Source organism: Dromiciops gliroides, chromosome 2 (assembly GCF_019393635.1).
Source record: "Dromiciops gliroides isolate mDroGli1 chromosome 2, mDroGli1.pri, whole genome shotgun sequence".
NCBI classification, from domain to species: Eukaryota; Metazoa; Chordata; class Mammalia; order Microbiotheria; family Microbiotheriidae; genus Dromiciops; species Dromiciops gliroides.
The window spans coordinates 520,136,102-520,152,083 of NC_057862.1; the positions used below are offsets into that span (position 1 = coordinate 520,136,102).

The 15,982-nt window shown below is 38.8% G+C and overlaps 1 protein-coding gene across 1 annotated transcript in view; it reads right to left on the reverse strand.

The window, feature by feature from the left end:
* Window positions 1-15,982, reverse strand: part of ANTXR1 (ANTXR cell adhesion molecule 1) — a 309,785-nt gene that overhangs the window by 5,247 nt on the left and 288,556 nt on the right. The gene's annotated exons all lie outside the window — the stretch shown is intronic.

Sequence of the window (15,982 nt, forward strand, 5' to 3'; positions counted from 1 at the left end):
TCTTCTATAAGAAGCTTTTCCCAATTCTCCTCAATGCTAGCATTTTCCCTCTAAAATTATCTCCAATTTATCCTGTGGATATCTTGTTTGTGCATAATTGTTTGCAGGTAGTCTTCTATATGACTACGAACTCCTTGAGGGTAGGGACTATCTTTTTGTCTTTCTGTGTATCCTTAGCACTGTGCCTGGCACATGGTAGGCACACAAACAAATGCTTATTGACTTGATTTGACTTGACTTTATCACAGGTTGGCCATCACCAGCAATTGGCAACTCTGAGTATGTATATTCATGAGATTGAGTAGGCATTTGTGAGTCAGGGTAATCAAAAGAGCATACAAATTTATATAGTTTTTTTATAGTTTGCAAAGAGATTTATAGACATTATCTCATTTGATCCTTCGAGGCAAGGAGTTCAAGTATTATTATCCCTCTTTTGTAGATGAAGAACCAGAGGCTTAGTTCCAAAGAGTCACAATCACACAGAGATGGAATGAACCTCAGATGTCACCTGGTCTAATCTGTACCTTCATAGGAGTTAATGACATCTGACCTGTGTATTCAGTCTCTACTGAAAGCAGACCTTCAGTGAGAAAAAATGCAAAACCTCTTGAGGCATGCAGTCCATTCGACACTTTTAAATAATATTTAAATATGTTTTAAATATTAATTCATGTATCAATATCTGGGACATTTTGGGCTTAAATGAACAAATTCACAAAAAAGTATAAGCAAAACTCTTATGAGTGAATCTAATTGTATTTCCTTGCTATAACATTAAAGTCTTTACATGCTCCGGTGTGCATCTGCCATGATCCACAGGTCATCTGTCTTCATTTCTAAGTACTTTAACTCCCCTCTTATGAAGATGGGAAATGCGGAGTCATAGTCATAGAGGTACTAAAACAAGGTTGACTTTTCTTGGCCAGCTATTCCAGGTCTTCTAAGGTCTCTAAACCTAGGAGCTATGGGCATGTGTACAGAAACACAGGTGATTTGCCCAAGGTCATATGGCTAATAAGAGGAAGATCCAGAATTTGAACCTAGGTTCATCCTGCTAGATAGACTGTTATAGGGTTTAGAGGCAGAAGAGCCCTTAGACACTTGATGTTCCTCATTTTACAGGGAAGGAAACTGAGGTAGATATTAAGTGATTTGACCAAGGCCATTCAGGTAGCGAGTATTAAAACTGGGCTTTGAATTCAGATTCTGTGACTAAACCCAGGGCTATTTTCTCTCTATTGTATTAGGGATCTTTGAGACTATATATGTATATTGTGGTAAAAATTATTTGTGGTAAAGATTAATATTCCCGTTTTTAGCTAACTCATTTGGGAGGGGCCACACCTGGCCCACCCTGAGGTTACAAAGGCAGCGTTTTGAAGGACCTCCCCTTTTGGGGGAGGGGAGATTGAACACTCCCAGAAGGGAGGTGGGCTACTTCCGGTATGCGAGTTCCCTCTCGTTCTTTCTGCTTGGGCCCTGGTGGTGGTGGTGGCGGCTCGTGTTCCTGCTCTGTCACAGGTGACTGCTGTCTCTGGTCAGCAACCGTAAACTTTCAGGTTGGGTGAGTTAATGATGGAAAACCCTAAATTCCTTTGAACTAGCTTAATTGGAAATCAGTCTGGGATTGCACAGGTTAAGTTTAGAGTTAATAATATTCATCTGTATTTCCATTTTCCTATTTCCTTATCTTTGATTTTTTATTGGTTTCACTTTTGTTGTTTAATTAATTCCCAAGTAATAAAATTTGATCCTTTTGTGAACTAAAGCTTAGAGGCTCCTTTCTTATTGGCCTGGGAGAAATATCTAAAAAAGGGCTATTCAGAGGGGAGGGTTAAACCTTAAAGGTCCTTCATATTTCTGGGACCCCAATATTAAGGCGAGTCACCTAAATAACACTCAGTATACCAAATTTTGGCCCTCACAATTTAAACCATGGTAAATGAAACTTTGTGGCTGATAAACCCTTGGCAATTAAAATTCCATATCCACTGGTATTTGTGCTAATTTCCCAGTTCTCACATGAAAAAATGTAGTAGTGCTGTTTGGTGGGTCAAATGTAAGCAGGTGAGGAACTTTTTTTTTGACTTTGTATATTCAGCACATAACAACACATAACAGGCATTTACAAAATGACAAACTAGTCCATAGCAATACTGGAACTTGAATTCATATTTTCTGATTCAAGTCTGGTATTCTTACCACTATTCAAATATGTGAAATAAATATAGTTTGTCAACATGGGGAAATTCCTCTTCCCAAGGTTGTCATCATCCTCTCTGTGGCTTCAAAGACGAGTTCTATAGAGTTGTTTGGAGGACAGAGGCTAAATTATTTGCCTATGGTCATAGAGCTAGTAAGCGTTTTAGGATAGTCAATAATTGAGCTAAGATTTGAATCCAGGTCACATCTGACTCACTATCTTTCCACTTTTCAATGATACTTTATTTGGGTCCAAGGCTTAGGACTGCTATGGATTTGGTGTCCAAACCCATTGGCTGTGGAAGCAAACCTTTCAAATGTCATCCAGTACTGTCTCTTCACTACATCTAAACACAAATTATTTCTTTGCTTCATTATAAAAAGAAGCCTTGGTTACAGTTTATTTGTGTGTTTTTTTTTTTTAAAGCCCTTCCCTTGGAGATCTGAAGGTCATAATAATTACCACCTGTGAGAGATTCCTCCATTGAACACAGCAGAGTTGGAATTCACTGTATAGTATTCCAGGCATTCCGACAGATGTGAAGTCAGACCCAAAGCTTAGGAGATTAATCTTCTTTTATAAAAAAAATAAAAGATTTGGTGTTTGGAAAATCTGCTGCTAGCTCTGGGAATATGAATCCTCTCTTGAGCTGTAGAACCAATTTCATAGAGTGTTACAGCTGCAACGAACCTTACAGATCCTTTAGTCCAACCCTCTCATTTTACAGATGAGGAAACTGAGGCTTAGAAGGAGAAGGAATTTGCTCACAGTGTGTAAGTCGTGGAGCCAGTACTCAAGATTTTGGCATTTTCACCTTCTCCTACACCATCCTTCCGGCAACAGTGATGATTTTTACTTCCTGGTCATTTCCCCCCCATAACTTTGCTTTGCTTCATTTATATGCTTTCTGTTATTCCACACAGTGTGTGTGTGTGTGTGTGTGTGTGTGTGTGTGCATGCACACATGTACACCACCTACATTCTATTGTATTTCTGACTCAGATCTCCCCCTAATGACCCCTTTTCTCTGGGAGCTTATGGTGGCACGGATTCTTAGAGACTCTGTCACTGTTCTAATCCCAGGCAGGCTCTACCATGCCAGAAAGTCTTTGAGCACAGTCCAGGCAATGGACTGCGTGTCGTGTGAGCACCAGCCAAATTAAACTTAGAGAAGCTCCTCACCAGAGGAGATGATTGCTTTTTTGGGGGGGATGCAGGGTGCGGCTGTGGGGGTGGGGAGGATACAGCCATCCATGAAGATCTCCCAAGGGGGTAGGGGAGTCGTAGTCTCTGCATTGATGAAATCACAGATGCTAGGAGCATCGAGGCAAATCTAATAGCAATGTCCTACATTCAGGGAAAGGCCTTGGTACTTCTTCAAAAAGGGAGACAGCTGGCAATTCTCTCCAGCTTAAGTGCCTTTTCCATACAGTCTTCCAGTAGCCCTGAGGCACTCAGAACTCTCTCCCTCCTCTGAATGCATAGCTCTGTGGTTTATAATCATTCAACCCTTATTCAAATACTGTCTTGTTGCTGTTTTGCTTTTTTTTTTCTAGTAATACTTAATACTTCTATTTAACTCTTCATATATTTACATTTTTTTATCCCCAGCTGGATTGTTTGATTCTTACTGGGAGGGTTTAGAATACTTATAAGACCCTCCATAGCACTTGGTATGGTTCCTTGAATATAGCAGATGCTCAGCTGCAGGCATTTTTTCTGGCTTTCCCAGATAACTGGAAAACTCTCCTTGCCTCTTGCTATTGACTTTCCTAGCTCTTTTAAGTACCAAATTAAACTTCTTTCTTTTCCTGGAAGCCTTCCCCAACCCCCCTTAATCCTAGTGCTTCCCCCCCTGTTAATTATTTCCTATTTATCTTATATGTAGTTTGCATTGTATAGATTTGTTTGCATGTTTTCTATCCCATTAGATTGTAAGCTCCTTGAGGACAGGGACTGTCTTTTACCTTTTTTTTTTTTTGTATCCTCAATGCTTAGCACAGTGCCTGACATATAGTATGCCCTTAATGTTTATTGATTGATTCATTGACTGGTTGTGTTTCCTCGTTTGTAAAATTGAAAGACTATGATTTGTATCTCTCATGGTTGTTAGAGACAGCCAGGTGGTGTGCTGGATAGAGGGCTGGGTCCGGGGAATTGGCAAGACTTGAGTTCAAATCTGGTCTTAGACACTAGCTGTATAACCTCGAGAAAATCACTTAACCTTTTTCTGCCTCCATTTCCTCATCTTTAAAAAATGGGTATAATAATAACGATTCACAGGGTTGTTATGAGGATTAAATGAGATGATATTTGTAAAGCGATTACCACAGTGTCTGGCACATGTTAGCACTTAACAAATGCTTATTCCCTTTCTTTTCCCTCCTCTCCCCTTCCCTTATTGGGAAGAAAGCACTTTGTAAATGTTGTGGTGGAAGTTATTTAATACTTCCAGGGCTTATGATTTCCTCAGTGTGTGTGTACTCTCTCCTTTAATGTAGACTGGAATACCTCTGTGCCTTCACAGAGATGGTTTACATGAATTGCTTTGGCTAGAAAAAAAAAATCCATCACCTTGCTGAAAACCCAATTGGATGAGTCTCTCTGACTTTAGGCTGGTCTTGGGATGAAAGACCATTGACCATTCTCCAGTCCTTTTGATCCTGGTCAGACCTGTCTGAACCTGTGCTACACTAGCCTAGTCTTTGAAAGCTCAAGGTCACTTCCATGCCATGATGAGGCACTGGAAGGAGTTTCACGACACTGGAAATACCAGAAGATGTAAATGGTTCACACTCAAAGGCATATATACATGTAACCAGTACATCCAGTATGGTAGAGTTGTTCTAGAATCTCAGAGTTAGAGAATACTTCTGGGTCACCTGTCCTAATCAGCAGGTGGAGAGGTGGAATCCTCTCAATTGTCCAGTCATGTTGATTCTACCACTTCATTAGTCCCTTTCTCTCCACTGACATGGCCATCAGCCTAGTTCAAGTCCCTAATACATTTTACATAGGCTATTGCAATAGTTCCTTGCCTCCTGTCCTTCCCTTTTTTAGTATAGCCTTTACACCAGTGGTAAAACTCAAATAGAAACAGGAGCTAAACCGTACATAAAGATTCCTATGGGCTGCATATTGACTTAGAAAACCACATATTAACATGATCTAGGTGGTGCAATGGATAGAGTTAGGGCCTGGAGTCAGAAAGGTGTGTTCAGGTTTGACCACAGACCTTTACTAGCTGTATAACCTTGGGCAAAGTCACTTAACCCTGTTTGCCTCAGTTTCCACATCTATAAAATAAACTGGAGAAGGAAATGGAAAACCAGTCTAGTATTTCTGCCAAGAAAACTCCAAATGGAGTTGTAGGAGAGTTGAATACAAATGAGATGACCGAATACCAATGGTCTATTGTAATTTTATTTATTTTGTTAAGTATTTTCCCATTCCATTTTTTTTTTGTGGGGCAATGAGGGTTAAGTGACTTGCCCAGGGTCACACAGCTTGTGTCAAGTGTCTGAGGTCGGATTTGAACTCAGGTCCTTCTGAATCCAGGGCCAGTGCTTTATCCACTGTGCCACCTAGCTGCCCTTTGTTCACCTCACTCTCATGCCCAAGAAGCTCAAATGGTGCCTTTTTTCTCCAGTAGAAAACAGAAAGTTTTCTTTTTGCCATCTAAAGTCCTTTGAATTTGGCTTTAGACTCTCTTATTTTTAAATTAAATTAAATTATTTTTTTTTTTGTGGGGCAATGAGGGTTAAGTGACTTGCCAAGGGTCACACGGCTAGTAAGTGTCAAGTATCTGAGGCCAGATTTCAACTCAGGTCCTCCTGAATCCAGGGCCAGTGCTTTATCCACTGTGCCACCTAGCTGTCCCCTCTAGCCTCTCTTATTGACATTACTTTCCTTCATGCCTGCTATCCCTCATCTGTGACATTACATTTCCTTTCTTTGTGTTTTTGCACAGTCTGCCCTCTCTAATGGGAAGGCATTCCATCCTTACTCCTCTCTCTCAGGGTTATTGCTGCCTTCAAAACTCAGGCCAAGTGTCCCCTTCTATGAACGTCTATCCTATTCTTCCCAGTGGCTTATGTCCTACAGATGCTCACTTAGAAATTACTTTGTATTTAAATAAAGCATTTATTAAGGACTTACTATATGCCAGGTATTGTGATGATGCCAGGTAATGTGATGATACAAACATAAGCAATCAGGCCAGCCCCTGTCCCAAAGGAATTAAAATTCTAATGAGGGAAGACAATAAACAAATAAAGGAGAGCTGGTGGGAAGTGAGTTAGTGGCTTTGATCAGAACCAGAAAAGGCAAAAGGCATCCTATTAGAAACCAAGGTGGATGCAGGCAGGGATTCCAGGGATGGGGAAAAGGGGAGAATGACAGTTGGCAAGAGTAGAGCATGTATGTTTTGGAGTTGATGTCTATTTTATTTTCACTTTTCTGTGTAATATTGTTTTCCCCCAATGGAATGTAAGCTCCTTGTGGGCAAAGTCTATTTCATTTTTGTGCTTGTACGTCTGGTGTCTAGTATAGTTTCTGACTCATAGAAAGTACTAATAAATCTTTGCTAAATGAATGAATGAGTAAATGGGCAAATGGTCATCCAGCCTCTCTCTACTTGGTATGACATTATTATTCAATTCATAAAAATTAATTGATTGACTACTATATGCAAGGTGTTGTGTCAGGCACTGGTGATTTAGAGACAAAAAAAAAATGCAACAGTATGACCTTCAGGGAGTTGACACTCTCTTGGGATTTTGTTAATGTTATTGTCATTTGCTAATGCATTTCCAGATCTTTTAGAGAAGAAATGCTGGACAATATAAAACAATGGCCAATTATTACATATAACTGATCAGTTAATATATGTGATGGTTTTAGGTCTCTAGGAGAAAGTTAAAATTAAGTTTTTACAAAGATAGAGGCATTTCAGACAGACCTAGAAGAGGACACAGTAAATAAGCATTACTTGCTTTTTTGCTAATTTGGTTCTACCTTGTTAAATATTAAGGGTTTTACTACTCACTTTCTATGTTTAATTATTTGTTTTTGACAGTTATTATGTTTGTAATTAAAAAAATTAAGTTAGAAATTGAAACAAGAGAAGCCAACACAAACATTGGGACATTTGGACCATATAATTAGTCTAAAAATCATTTTACAGGACATCATTCTTTTTCTGCTAGCCAGAACAGAGGAGAAGAGCCAAATGTTTTCAGCTGTAACATATGCCAGCAAATTTGAATCAGTGTTTTGGTAATAGGTTGCTAAGAATCCTGGAAGCTCCCAAATATTAGATTGTTTTCTGCAAACCAGCTCTATGACCATGTGGATGGTTCGATTCACAATCCTGACCTCCTTTTACCTCAGCTTTTTAGCTTATAAAGGAGAATCAATGCTGCCAATTTATACTCAAAATTCAGGGCATTTGAAGAAATTCTTGAAAGTACTTTGGGATCCTCGAGGGTCTGATGAAGTTCAAACTTAGGAGAAGTGATAAGAGAGAACAACATTATCCACATTAGCCATTTTGGTGTTCCTTCTAGGGTACTTGGTATGGGGCAGGGCCAGTGTAGGCTCAGGAAATATCTGGAGGGAAAAGGTAAATGGACAAGTCTAAATAATTTTTAGAAGGATGGATGATGAAGGCAGGGCAGGAGCAAACACTGAACCAGATAGAAAGATAGAAAGTTGGAATTATTTCCCACCCACATTAACTTTTATGCGTAGGATGGGAACTAGCTACCTAAATACAATATGGCAGTTCCTCTGTGAGGCTCCTATGTAACCAATTTTGGGATTTGGTTTTAGCTTCTGCTTTAAGATTCTCCAGGGCTGGACTCTCATACTTAATAATTTCTTATAGCATTCATGGTCTAATAAAAAAACCCCAACCTAGCACTTGATCACATACAACCTTGAATTGTTCTCTAGTTATTTCCTGTGTGTGTAAATTGATTCAACAATCTCCTCTGGGAAATTTTTCCTTTTTCAAATTTTCTAAGAGTACTTTGGATCTCCTTGTTGCTCTCATTGACCCCTAATTGGTATCCTCATGCTCCCAACAGAACGAATATAAGATCCTTGAGGAAAGGGAATATGTCACATTTTATACAAAATTAAACTACAAATGGTGCCATTGGCTAGCACAGTGCTTTGAAAATAGCAGATGCTTAATAAATGGTTGAATAGTCATGTATAGGCTTTCCCTTTTCTCTAATTGTGTCCTGTCTTTAAATCTTATCTCAACCATACTGTGAGCTTAGCATGTATTTTTCTTCTCTTTATAGCATTCAGGGTACTCAGCACAAGAGGTCAAGAGGTGACCAGCTATGTTTTGTTGGATCACTGGGTGATAAACCCCAAACATCACTGCTGTGGAGGAAAACTGCCCAGAAGGTCAAACTCCCCTTTATGGGTTTGGGTTTTAGGAAAATGAATTTTCTATTCCCATAGAGGCTTCATTATGACTTCCTCTACCCCTACTCTCAAATATGTTGTTTACACTTAAACTTTGTACTTTTTGGAATTTGAAAAGAGAATATAGATATCACAGGAAAGTAATAATATCCAATTGCTGTAGCATGTGTTTTCAGGCATATAGTCTCACAGACCCCTATACTGGCATAAAAACCTTCATTGTTCACTTGTGAGGGTTTTGTCCTGGGACTGATGGTGATGACACATTTGCATAGTAATTTACAGATGCGAAAAGCACTTTACTAATTTTGTTCCCATAAAAGCTAGCTTTGAGCCAGGTGATATAGGTATTATAAATGGTTTTACAGATGAGGAAAGACTGAAAAGGTTACTATTCTTGTGAAAGAGATGCAGAGATTTGGACTACATGATAATATAACCAGATGGATTCAGAAGTGGTTCAAAGGCTGGACTCACTCAAAAGAACAATAGGTAAGAATTCACTGTCAACTTGACCAATGGTCTGCATTTGAGTGCCCCAGGGATCTACACTTGGCCCAGTCTTGTTTAATATTTTTATTAATAACTTAGATATTTATCATAGTTGACCTACAAATCAAATTTGCAGATGACACATAAAATAGCAGACGACAGATTCAGAATCCAAAAGACACTGATGCTAGAGAATTGGGCTAAATTAAGATGAGATTCAATAGAGATTTTTTGTTTTTTGTTTTGGTGAGGCAATTGGGGTTAAATGACTTGCCCAGGTCACACAGCTAGTAAGTGTCAAGTGTCTGAGGCTGGATTTGAACTTAGGTCCTCCTGAATCCAGGGCTGGTGCTTTATCCACTACGCCATCTAGCTGCCCCTGATTCAATAGAGATGAATGTAAAATCATATTACTTGGTTTCATAAAGTACCTTCTCAAGTACAAGATGGGGGAGTTGTGGTTAGCCATTTTTTCTGAAAAAGATCTGGGAGTTCTAGTGGATTTTGAACCTAGTATGAGCCAACAATGTGATATAGCAGCTAAAAAATGAGTGTGATACTAGGCTCCATGATGAGAAACATAACTTACAGGAACACAGAGGTGAAAAGTTTTATATGTACTCTGTCTTGACCAGATCACTTTGTCAAAGGAATAATGTTTTCTTGGATTTTTTTTTTGGTGGGGCAAAAAGGTTTGTGACTTGCCCAAGGTCACACAGCTAGTGTCAAGTGTCTCAGACCGGATTTGAACTCAGGTCCGCCTGAACCCAAGGCTGGTGCTTTATCCACTGTGCCACCTAGCTGCCCCAGGAATAATGTTTTCAGAATTGTAGCTGTTATGGAACATATTCTTATATCTTCTGGGTCTAATTCTCTATCATATCTATATGTTTTTTCTTTCTATATATATCTACATATTATACATATATGTACACACATGTATATATGATCTGCTATTGAGTTAGGCTAGTTCTTTGTTATGTAATATTTTCCAGCTGATCATTAGAAAAATTATTTTTGTATTAATAAGATTGAATACTCTATCTTTTCCTTTCCTGTTCTTGTGGTAAGGAACAAACTAGCCTATTAGGTCTGAGTTTGGGTTTGTGGCATGACAGGGGAAGATGTGAAAATAATTGTGGGCTGATTGTATCCAAGAAATTTGCCAGTGATGAGCTCATGTGTTCTGTATATTATGAAACATTTGTTTGGGTATTAAGCATGCTCAGTGGAGAGAGAAGCCATTCTCAGATGATTAACAAATAATCCACGTCTCCTATGACTTGAACAAAACTGTTTCCTATAAAGAGTTCATCTAAGGAAAGGGATTTTTTTTGGGGGGGCAGGAAAGTGCTATATTAATCAGAAGAGAAACATTAAATACTAAACTGCTTTGGACAAGTACCTGTGCTAGCTGGCTTATTGCTGTCATAAGATGCCTCATCTGGGCCCCTGACTTGTGAACAGCTTGAGTTTCTGCAAGGTTTTTGGTAGGTTGGCTGTTTTGAATTGGAAATGCCATTTTCCATAGAAACAGTGTTATTCACAGTAGTTGGGTTCTTGGCCCAGCTCCCAACAGCAGTATGGTGTGGGGGAGAGAATGCTGAACACGTAAGCAAAAGACTCAGTTCATCTTCTGGCTTCAATTTCTGTAGTCTGGGTAAGAGGTTGTGGGAACCATAGAATCTCAGGATCTCTGAGTTGGAAGAGACCTCAGAAATTATCGAATTCAACTGCTACCTCAGCTGGAAACCCCCACTTCATTATCTCTCAACCATAGTCATGAAGCCTCTGTCTAAATACCTCCGGTGACAGAAGATTCAGTTCAGGTAGCTAGGTGGTACAGTGGATAGAATGCGGGGCCTTGTGATCAGGGAGATCAGGAAGATCCGAGTTCATATCTAGGCTCAGGCACTTTCTAGCCCCATGACCCTAGGAAAGTCACTTAATTTTCCTGATTCAGTTTCTTAAACTGTAAAATGGAGATAATAATAGGACTTCCCCTCCAAGGTTGATGTGAAGATTAAATGAGATAAAATATTAGTAAAGTGCTTAGCACAGTGACTCACTCATAGTAGGCACTTAATACATTTTGTTCCCTTTTCTCCTTCCTCCAAAGTCAAGACATTCTATTTTTCTTCATTCATTGAGCTGTTTGGCCTCTCTGTGACTTCATCCAGCTCCTAGTTCAATCAGAGTAAATCAAACCCCTCTACCGTGCTCCTCAAACACTTGCAGACTCTGACTACATTTCTCCTGAATCTTTTCTTTTCTAGTTCTTTCCGACAGACTTTTGCCTTTGTATCTTGAGCATCTAGTAAGTACAGTCATCTGATTTAATACTTATATTACATTTATAATGATTTCTAATAATTATAATTTCTAATAACAAATAATTTAATAAATGTCTGTTGGTTGATTGGTTGGTTGGTTGTATGGCATGATATCCAGGTCCTTCACCACCCTGCCATGGGGTGTGCTCTAGCTTGTCAATATCCTTCCAACAAGGTCCACCTAGAAATGGACGTGACATTGTGGATGTGGTTTTACCGGCACAGAGCACAAGATCATTGTTTCCATCCTTCTGAACACTATAGAGACTAATATCACAGTAGTTTTTTGGCTACCATGTCATACTTGTGACTCAGACACTTGAAATTCACGAAAAATCTGTTAGTTTTTTTTTTTTAAACTGTATTCCATTATCTTGTGAGGTAGTATGGTATAGTAACTAGAGCAATGGCTCTGAAGTCAGAGTACCTGGGTTCAAATTCTACCGCTGTTGTTTACTCCCTGTGTGAACTTGGGCAAATCACTCAACCTCCCCAAGCTTCAGTTACCATTTTTATGAAATGAAAGGACTGGACTAGACAGCCTTAGAGGAACCTTCTAGCTCTATATCTATGGTCCTTTCTTTCATCCTATGCTTGTTTAGTTGATTTTTTGGAATTTTAATCTCACATTTATTCCTATTAAATTTCATCTTAGTCAAATGCTTTAGCCTGTTTAATTCTCTCTTTTCTTTCTTCCCTTCCCCCTTTCTTCTCTTTCTTTTTTCTCTTGTTTTCTCCCTTTCCCCTTTCCTCTCTCTTTCCCCTCTGCTGTTGCATCTCCCCCTCTTCTTCTCCTTCTCCTCTCTTTTCTCTTTTCTTCCTTTCTCCTCTATCTTCTATATCATTTTTATTTTTATTTTCTGCTTGCTTCTTCTTCTGCCTTTAGCCTATTTAATAGAAAACACAGGAGAGAGAAGAAGAGAAAAAGGGAGAGAGGGAAGGAGAGAAGGAAGAGTAGAAAATTCAGTCAAATGATTATTTTTTTCACTACCAATATGCTGCTGCCATTGGTGAATCATAGAACATTACTGTCTCTGAATTAAAAATTTGTATTATAAAGATGCTAATGAAGTGGCATATGGTGAATGTGAATAGCTTCAGTATGACAAATAAGGAACTAGGAAGAAAAGCTGGAATAAGGGATTTCATTGAAGAAATGCATGATTAAAAAGGTGGGTTGGTCACACATAGAGAATGAGAGACTGGCTCATGTGCTCCACTGAATGAGGCCCACAGGACATTAGGTGAGGAACTTATGGGAGGCTATGAACCAGGGATAGGCAAATGTGGATGGGCAGAAATCTGCATTGTTAAAAAGTATGTCTACTTTAATAAGAGATTCAATTGAGTATCTGAGTAGTGAGTAACTTCCAAGTACTTTATACAAATAAATGCTCAATAAATATTTGTTGAATAAATCTCTGCACCATCAAGTCCATTCAATTATTGGGTTTTGAAAATTTTACCAGCATGTATATAAATGAGAAAGTAGTTATAAAGGGGTTGCTAGCTGGACCTGTGTTCAGGAAGACCAGAGTTCACCCTCAGCCTTAGATCTTTAGTAACTATGTGGCAGACCCTGGGCAAATCACAACCTCAGTTTCCTCATCTGTAAAATGGGGATAACAATAGCATCTACCATCCAGGGTTGTCAAGATTAAATGAGATAATATAAAGTGCTTAGTATACTTCTGGCATATAGTAAATGCTACTTAAATGTTGGCTATTATCATCAATTTTGGTCTTTCTGTAAATTCAGTTTAGGGAGCAGATCATATTTTGGGGAACTCCTTCCCAACCCACCATTCATTCCAGGGCTATCTGGTAGCTCCATTATCCTTTTCCCAAGATTGAACATGGTAGAGAAAAGAACATTTCCAACCACACAGCTGCTAGTTCCTTGTCCCCTGGAGTCCAGAGGGACCTAATGGGCCTCCTCTTAATGAGAGTTCCTTGGTCTATGGAGGTATTTTGTCCTGCCAGAAATAGTCTCACCTTAGTTACCAAAGCACTTTAGGCCCAGAAAGCCCCCATGCTGGGGGCTGATTGTGGTCAGGTGACTGTTTATTATTCACCTACTTGTCCCCTTAAAGCCCCAGGGAACTGTGCTATCCCTCTATTTGGGGCCACACCCATTCTGAAGAACTAACATCTTCCCCGGAGATCTTATCCATAACTGCTTGTTATCTCGAGACTAAAATGAGTGGAGCTAAAGGCTCCCTCCTCTAGTTGAAGATCATGGTAGGAAGCCTGAGCCCTCTTCTCCCCTAGATATTGGGACCCTGGGTCGAAAGCACAGTCATTGATCTGAAAATGAGTTAGGGACCTAAATGAAGAGACTTGGTGTCAAGATCAGAAATCTAAAACATTTAGTAGGCTGCAGTGTATACCAGAGATCACTAGATGAGGTGAGGTTGTATGTCAGATTTCATAATTAACTAGCTGTGTCACTTGGAATTGGGCAAGTCACAATCTTGGACTTCAGTCTCCATATCTGTAGACTGAGAGAACTGGACTAGGACTGTTCTAGACATGTTCTTTCCAGACCTAATATAAGATCTATTCCAGTCCTAAAATTATATGGTTGATTATAAAAAGATATGTGGGAAAATGTGTTTCCATGCATTGTTTTCTTCTTTTTTTTTTCTTTTTCTTTTTTTGTAGGGCAAAGAGGGTTAAGTGACTTGCCCAGGGTCACACAGATAGTACGTGTCAGGTGTCTGAGGCCAGATTTGAATTCAGGTCCTCCTGAATCCAGGGCCAGTGCTTTATCCACTGAGCCACCTAGCTGCCCCCCATGCGTTGCCTTCTGACTCAAGATAACAGGAATACACTTCCCTGCTTTATGGTTGTCCATTCTACAGACTTTGGCAGTGAAGGCTCTGACAAGCTATTCATTCTCTACATTTGAGCACCAATAAATTGTTAATAATAACCCACCAATGAATTGCTGATCATTTGTAAGAACCAGCTTAGTTAAGTTTTAGGAAGTTTATCACCAACTTGGCAACAAAGTAATGAATTTTATGATCATAGTCTATGATCGGAAAGCCAGTCTAGGAGCTGTGATTTGTGTTGATGAACGGAAGATGCACACAGATGAAATCACAAGTCCTTGAGTGTCAAAGTAGAATTAATTCGGATTTATGTATGTATAAGCTACTTAAGGTTTACAAAGCACTTTCTCAATAAGAGCTTTGAGGAGGAAATTCTTAAGATAATAATGAGAAGGATGGGATTTAGAGAGGTTTTAAAATAAATTACTAATAGGAGACATATAAGAATATTTTTAAGCATTAGGAAAAGAACCACTAGATTAGAGACAAAAGCAGGATGATAGTGAAGGCAATCTGCTGCAGAGAGACTGGAGGAGATATGCTACCAGTCTAAAAGTTGGCTGTCTGTTGGGACATAGTGTTGGGACGTCTGTTAGGAATATTGGGTGGAAATTCTATGAATGATTTATGGAAAGACATAGACTAAAGCACAGAAGATAAGAGAACATGAAAAGTCTCCAGTGTGCAGTGTTGGGAGGATTGCCCTTACTGATGAGATCACTGGTCCACTGTTGTGTGAAGAATCCTCATTTGGATCTCCAAATCCAAGAAAAAAGAAAGAAAGAACTGTGGAGTATAGATGCTGATTGAACCATATTATTTCTTTTGTTTTGGGTGCTGTTGTTTTTTTTTTTTTTCTATTTTGAGGTTTTGCATCACTGCTCTGATTTTTTTCTCTTGTAACAGGATTAATGCAGAAATAGGATTAATGTTATTATGTGTATATATATATATGTGTGTGCATATATGTATATGTATATGTATAGAGATATATAGATATAACCTATATCAGATTACCTGCTGTCTAGGGGAGGGGGGAGGGAGGGGAGGGAGGGAGAAAAATCTGAAATTGTAAAGCTTGTATAAACAAAAGTTGAGAACTATCTTTACATGTAACGGAAAAATAAAATACCTTATACATTAAAAAAAAAAAAGAATCCTCATTTGGTTCTTTTCTTTCTTCACTACCCCAAACCTAAGTATCATGAGAATATTGTTCTTGAGCTGATTCCATGTTTGCTATAATGTAACTATGGCAGTTTAGAATGATCATTGTATAATATTTCTCTACATTATTTTATTTATATTAAATCATTGTCTTCAAAAAATGTTGACACTGAATTGCTTGTCATTGTTTAGCCAAGAGTAATACCTAATTTGCATTTCAAGACAGAAGATTATGACATTACATATGCATTTTAGAGACCAGACTCCAAATCTAATCCCACCTAGAATGTACAGTTTTATAGGTTGAGCTGGGTGGCTTTGTTGTTGTTGTTGTGTTCTTCTTTTTGTTTTGGATCATGGATCTGTTTGGGAGAAAACTTTGTGTAAGGGGAAGTACTTTAAATTTGGAGTCAGAAAAATCTCAGCTTTGCTACTTACTACATGTATAACCACAGCCAAGTCATCCTATTTCATTGTCCCCATTTTCTTATCTGTAAAATAAGGGG